Below are 7,502 nucleotides of genomic sequence, written 5' to 3'. Positions count from 1 at the left end.
ATCCATGATGAGAGAGAATCATGGATCGGCTGCCTCCTGCACGCCCCACACTGGGGGTTGAGCCTGCAACCCAGGCCTGTGCCCTGACCGGGAATCGAACCCTGAGCTCCCGGTTCATAGGTTGACCCTCAACCGCTGAGCCACGCCAGCCGGGCATGGCTGTCCCTTTTACCATGACGGAGGGACAGCCGGGAAGCTGCCCGACTCCTGATTTGGGAGGGTCTTTTGGGTTCAGGGCGTTAGGAGGGATTTGAAGATCGGAGTTTGATGAACAGACACAAAACGTGGCTTCCTCCTTCTCCTGCCTGTGTCTTCTCGCCCGCCCGTGCCCGTCTTCCTCCTCATTTTGGAGATTAGAGGAATGCAACTTCCTGTTTAGCTTCTCGTGCTAATTTGAAGGCTCTGGATAAAACCAGGAAGCGGGAAATTACAGCCTGAGGCTGAGGACTGGAGAAGGGAAAGCCTGTGGCATCCAAATGACACTGTTCGCAGGACTCTGAGAAGCCGGCTGGTCTTACCTCCGCCACGTGCAGAACACGCCCCTCCCGGGAGGAAAGCCGGCGCCGGCGTCGGAAGGGAAACAAAAGCCGTAAGTACTTTCCCACCAGACCCTTTTTTTATATATATATTTTATTGATTTTTTACAGAGAGGAAGGGAGAGGGATTGAGAGTTAGACACATCGATGGGAGAGAAACATCGATCAGCTGCCCCCTGCACACCCCCTACTGGGGATTTGCCTGCAACCAAGGTACATGCCCTTGACCAGAATCGAACCCGGGACCCTTGAGTCCGAAGGCTGATGCTCTATCCACTGAGCCAAACCGGTCAGGGCCCACCAGACCCTTTGTATCAAATGTCTACACCAGAGGTTCTCAACCTTCCTCATGCCGCGACCCTTTGATACAGTTCCTCGTGTTGTGGGGACCCCCGACCATAAAATTATTTCCGTGGCCACTTCTTAACTGTCATGTTGCTACTGTTATGAATCGTCATGTAAATATCTGATAGGCAGGATTTGATAATCATTGTTACAAATTGAATATCATTAAAGCATAGTGATCAATCACAAAAACAATATATAATGATATCTGTGTTTTCCGATGGTCTCAGGCGACCCCTGTGAAAGGGTCGTTCGACCGCCAAAGGGGTCGCGACCCACGGGTTGAGAACCGCTGGTCTAAACGGAGGGCGTGTCCCTGTGTGGAATCACTGTATGTGACTCAGCAGTGAAACCTCCAAATAGCAGGTGTTACGGTCAGGCCTCATGCGCGCATGACTCTCCCCCAACCCCCTCTTGTGCAGGTTTGAACTCACGCTTAGCGTGTCCGTTGCGTTCCGGGCGAAGTCCCGTCTCCACACAGGATCCCCGCATTGGAAAGAGCGTCACTCCCTTCACTGGGAATCTTCTAGCGAGGATTAGAGACGGTGTTCAATTTAGAAAACCATTTCCACTCCGCAGGGCGCCGGTTGATGGTTGACCTGGATCAACCCATGATTTTGTGCGTTTTGGATTCTCACCATAAACCCACTTCTCATCTCCAGTCACAATTCGATGCCCAAAGACTTTCGTGCCGTTGAAGCCACATTTTACTGATGACTTTTCGGTTTTCCGTTTGTCTTTCGTTCAGGTGATGTGGCGGCCGTTTTCCTTCCTTTAAACCTTTCCCATGGCTTGTAAACCATCGGAAATTGTTTGCTGGGCAACGTTTCACCTTTCTGCGAGTTGCTTTTGAGTTTGACACGCATCTTCACCCAATAATGCTTGGAATTGTTGGTCTTCAAACTTTTTCAGTTGACCTGGATGTTCTTTGTCTTTCACATCGAAATCATCCCTTTTAAAGCGTTTAAACCAGCGTTCCCAAGTATCTTGAGATGGAGCATGTTCACCATAAGCTTCCCGGAGGATGCGACCACTTTCAGCAGCACTTTTCTTCAAAATAAAGTAATGAATTAAAACTTCCCGAAATAAATATCTATGATGTTCACACCTTCAGAAAATTTGACATTTGAAGTTTTGAAGCTTGTTGCCAATACAACAGAATAGCACACACATCAAATCGCATCTATATCAACATACGTGCGACTCCGTCTATTGAAAAAAAAAAATCCGCGTTAGTAACCGGTCCAGCTGGTAATTGCTTTTGGACCGAAGGTGTTATGGAAACACCCGCTCTCCTCGTGGCATCCTTCCCTCGAACATGTTAAAATAGAAATAAAAAATGAGGACAGCGCTTAGGGAGGCAGGAAATCAGGCTGCCCATGAAACGCGGGCTTTGTTCACCGGGGTGTGTGTGTTTTCAGAATTTGCGGGGAAAAAAAACAACAACCACCCTTGACCTAAAGCTGTGTGATGAGTACAGCGTTCCAGCCAAGTCATAAATCTCCGTGGAGGGCGGCTGGGGTGGCAGATGTTGGGCGGGACGGTGCCCTCCCTGCCGCTCGACGGCAGCAACAAAGAGGCATTCACAGCCCCACAGCTACCTTGCGAGTGTTCCCGTCTGAGCGGAAGGTGGCTGGGGTGGTGAGTGATGTTTATCCAGAAAACCGAGGGGCATGGGGGGGAGGCGTGTTCAGATGTCCCTGGCACCTCCCTGTTCGTGGGACTCGCGTCTGTCCTTCGGTCCCAGTTGCATCCATAGAACCAAGACACTCCCGGCTCCCCGGGCTGCAGACCCGATTTGGTTATTTGTTTTAATGTCATATTCTGCCTTTCAATTGTATTTATGTACTTTTTTATTTCCAAGAGGAAGGGAGAGAGAGAGAGAGAGAAACATCAACGAGGAGAGAGGATCCTGGATCGGCAGCCTCCTGCACGCCAGCCGGGCTGTTCATTATTCACTTTATTGTCGCGATGACCCGGGCCACGGCTGGGCCCCGGCCACCCTCTCCCTTCCGCACCTTTTCCCCGATCAGTAGCACCACCCAGCCTCCGAGTTCCAAAAACTGAGTTATTTACTCATTCAGCGGGTTTGTGGCCTCGATCGGGAGGCCGGCTGGGAAAATCGTGATGCGCAGGGGGGGCCGTGGGAGCCCGTCCTTAGGTCCCATCCTTGTCCCTAGAGGAGGACTCCCTGCCACTTCCTGTCTCCCACTGTTCTCGACTGTAAAATACAGGAAGTTGTGTGTTTTTTTCCCCTTCAAATCGCAGACTCCCTGGGCGTGTCTGTGTTGTCGTCCTGGGAGGGGACTCACTGTAGTCTGGCCGCCTTCCCGTGCCGGCCTCTTCCCTGTCCGCCGCCCCCCAGGGCCCTCTGCACGTGGGAATCTCCGCTCTCGGTCCCACACGCCCGGCGTGGCCCCCGCACACGGAGCTCCGCACTTTCACCCACGTGCGCGGGTCTCATGCCTGCCCCTGGCCTTGTCCCGTGATGGACTCTTGGGTCATAATCCCAGAACAGTAACAAGTTAGGCCACCGTGAAGGTATGTTGCCAAGAAAACAAAAATCTTAAATTTCAACTTGATAGCATAACAAGATACTGTGGGAATTAAGGCGATTGTGTTAGATTAGAAAGAGCCTAAAAGATGATATGAAAGTATTTTTAGCCCGGCCGGCGTGGCTCAGAGGTTGAGCGTCGACCTATGAACCAGGAGGTCAGGGTTCGATTCCCGGTCAGGGTACAGGCCCGGGTTGCGGGCTCCATCCCCAGTGTGGGGCGTGCAGGAGGCGACTGATCCATGATTCACTCTCACCATGGATGTTTCTCTCTCTCTCCCTCTCTCTAAAATCAATAAAATACATATATTTTTAAAAGCAGGGATCGTCTCTTCATGGTACCGTATGTTAATATGTTGATTAATTACCTCATTGTAGTGGCTGCATCAGTCATACCAATTCCAGACGAGAGGGTTTAAGGAAAGAATTAAAATAACTTTGAAAACCCGCGTCAGCTGTCTGACGAGTTGGTGGACTTGCGTGAATGAGCTGTTATCATCCCACAAAGACAGCAGCCTCACTGTCCGACCAGGTGTTTGCAGGATGGGCTGCTGGCGCCTGATCGCGGGGCTTTACGGTTCCTTCCTCGCAGGCGTTACTGCGTCCCTGACAGGACCGCAGATTTGAGAGCTGGGCGATGAGGTCACTATCAAGACGGCGGCCTGGGGTCCTCCTCGACGGAGGTGGGAGCCTGAGCAGTTTCTCTCTCTGCCTGGCGGCTCGGCTCCCGCCCGGACACGCCCAGCCTGTGGGGCTGGCACAGCTCCTGCACAACTTCTCACCACTTCCAGCGGATCCATAATTCAGAGCGAGAGAAGGCCCGGTGTCACAGAGCTAGCCGACGCCTTCGGGGGCCCGGCCGGCGTGGCTCAGCGGTTGAGCATCGACCTAGGAACCAGGAGGTCATGGTTTGATTCCCGGTCAGGGCACAGGCCCGGGTTGCAGGATCGATCCCCAGTGTGGGGCGTGCGGGAGGCAGCCGATCCGTGATGCTCTCTCATCATGGATGTTTTTCTCTCTCCTGCTCTGAAATCAATAAAATATATTTTTTAAAAATGCAAAGGCTTATGTGCTTGCTACGGAAAGTGGGGGTTGCTGCTGGGGTTCCTTTGAGGCTAGCCTTGGGAAAAAACGATTTCTAAAAGGAACAGTCTCTAGCCGAGCCACGGGGAGGAAGAGAAAGGTGCGGGGAGAAGTGTGGGGCACGGGGAGGGCTCCCGCCTGGACCCTGAGGGCCCGTCCCGTGGTCCACGGCACCCAGCCACTGGGGGGTTAATGCAGGGTTTTCTGATCCTGATGAGCACGTCCTCCTAACTGCTGCTCTGAAACTCAAATTATAGCTTTCCAGGAGGTTAAAAAAAAAGAAAAAGGGCAAGTGAATAAGCTGAGGTCTGCACAGGGATCGTATAACCGCCCTTCTGAAACCATGGCCTCGCTGTGGGGGTTTGGCCTTCCTCACGCCCCGTGTCCTCTCGCGCGCATCCACACGGGGCAGCTGGCACGGAGGGGCCCTGGTCGGCTGGCGATGTGCACGGGATACAGAACGCGTTCCCTGAAATGGTCGTGCCAAGTGTGTCCTCGTAGGTCGAGGACTCACAGAGACTGGTGGCGGGCACACTCTCCACCTAGCATGAGAGACGGTCTAGAGCAGCGGTTCTTAACCTGTGGGTCGCGACCCCTTTGGGGGTCGAATGACCCTTTCACAGGGGTCGCCTAAGACCATCGGAAAACACATCTATAATGACATATTGTTTTGGGGATTGATTGCTATGCTTTAATGATGTTCAATGTGTGACAATGAAATTGGGGGTCACCACAACATGAGGAACCGTATTAAAGGGTCGCGGCATCAGGAAGGTTGAGAACCACTGGTCTAGATGGATGTCAGGAATACGGAAAGTCCGCCCAGCCGCGTGGCTCCGTGGTCGAGCATCCACCTGTGAACCAGGAGGTCACGGTTCGATTCCCGGTCAGGGCACAGGCCCGGGTTGCAGGCTCCATCCCCAGTGGGGGGCGTGAAGGAGGCGGCAGACCAATGTTTCTCTCTCTATCCCTCTCCCTTCCTCTGTCTAAAAATCAATAAAATAAAGTAAATAATGAAATTTGCCCTGGCCTGTTTGGCTCAGTGGATAGAGCCTCAGCCTGTGGACTGAAGGGTCCTGGTTTTGATTCCAGTCCAGGGCACATGCCCGGGTTGCGGGCTGCATCCCCCAGCAGGCAGCCGGCCGGGCGATGTTTGATTTTTCTAGCTGGGAGGAGGTCATGTGCTTTAAGACAGGATATGAACTCAGTGGTTGAGAGTCGACCTAGGAACCAGGAGGTCACGGTTCCATTCCCGGTCAGGGCGCATGCCCGGGCTGCGGACTCCATCCGCCTCTAGGAGGCCTGCAGGAGGCAGCCGATCCATGATTCTCTCTCATCATTGCTCCTCTCTCTCTCATGCTTCTACCTCTCTCTCCCTTCCTCTCTGAAATCAATAAAAATACGCTAAAAACAACAAAACAAGGGTCCTCAAATGCTATCCCCCGTACACTCTGCCTCCACCGCGATGTCAGCTCCTACAGGTTTTCCAAGCCTCACCTACGGACGAGTAAGGAGTGGCTGCAGACGAATAGGTGTGAGCCCGGTTTCCAGGCATCTGAGAAGGACGGGCGTTAGTCTTTCTGTTCGTGTCTCAACAGCTCGCGTTATGACCGCATTTCCTGTTCCGAGACTGGGCTGAAGGCAGCTCAGAATGGCCATGCAGGACAAGTGTGAATTCCACGGGCGCTGGGCGACTGAGTCACGCCGCACCTTTCCTGCCCCGCCCTGCCCTGCCGAGTCCCGCGGGCTAGGCGTGTGTCACTAACGCCATCTGCCCATCCTCGGTTCCCACCTGAGTTAGCTCCTACAGGTGAGGCTTCCGCCAGCCGCCACGCAGAGGCCATCATCGCACCGTGTTGGTGGGGAGACAGAGCAGCGGGGGGGTTAATTGGACTGTGCTCTGAGGAGTCCTAATTGGGGACCTGAATTTGAGCTTTTTTAAAACAAACAAACAAACAAACATGCCCTGGCCGGTTTGGCTCAGTGGATAGAGTGTTGGCCTGTGGACTCAAGGGTCCCGGGTTCGATTCCGGCCAAGGGCATATGCAAGGGGGTAGCAGGCTCGATCCCCAGTAGGGGGCGGGCAGGAGGCAGCCGATCCATGATTCTCTCTCATCATGGATGATTCTATACCTCTCTCCCTCTCCGCTCCAATCTCTAAAATCAATAAAATTATATTAAAAAATAAAATAAGCAAACACATATTTTTATTGATTACAGAGAGGAAGGGAGAGGGACAGAGCGATCAAAACATCCATGATGAGAGAGAATCATGGATCGGCTGCCTCTAGCATGAGCAGGACCCCCACTGGGGTTTGAGCCCACAACTTGGGGGGAATCGAACCCTGACCTCCTGGTTCATAGGCCGACACTCAGCCACTGGGCCCAGCTATGCCATTGGAGCAATATACTTGCAGAGCCATCAGCACCACCCCCTCTCATATCTCCCCCCATCGCTTCTGCACCCAGAGCGGCTGGGGGCGCGTGGCCCCAGAGCCGGCCCATCAGAGCACCGTCAGCCCGGAGGGACCAAGCACCGAGACTGTTATTTTCTCTCCGGTGTCGGGTGGGTGTGGCCGTGGCAGAAACACGCCACATGAAACAGCCTCGATTTAATTTTAGAGCCATGCTGGCCAGCCCCCAGCAGCAGAAACCGCGTCCAGGCCGCCGGGGGACTGCGATCCCCGCCCCCCCATCCCGTCCCCGCCCCTTCCGTCGTCTTTCAGGACCGGCCGATGCTTTTTCGCCAACCCCGGCCCACGCGATCACGTCAGTTCTTCCAAGAGGATGCCCACGCCCGCCCCTCCCTGCAGAGACAGCCTCCCAGCCCAGATCCGGCTCCCGGCTTTCCCTCCAGCGGGGAGCCGGGAAGAGGCGGGGACAGCGCATGTAACCCCGCCCCCGGAGCTAACCACGCCCCTTCACCCGCTAGGCCCCTCCCACCAGAGCTCCGCCCCCCCTTGGCACCCCCTTCCCCGAGGCTC

The sequence above is a fragment of the Myotis davidii genome, unplaced genomic scaffold (assembly GCF_000327345.1).
Source record: "Myotis davidii unplaced genomic scaffold, ASM32734v1 scaffold685, whole genome shotgun sequence".
In the NCBI taxonomy this organism is placed as follows: Eukaryota; Metazoa; Chordata; class Mammalia; order Chiroptera; family Vespertilionidae; genus Myotis; species Myotis davidii.
Note: the sequence above shows the minus strand (reverse complement) of the source record.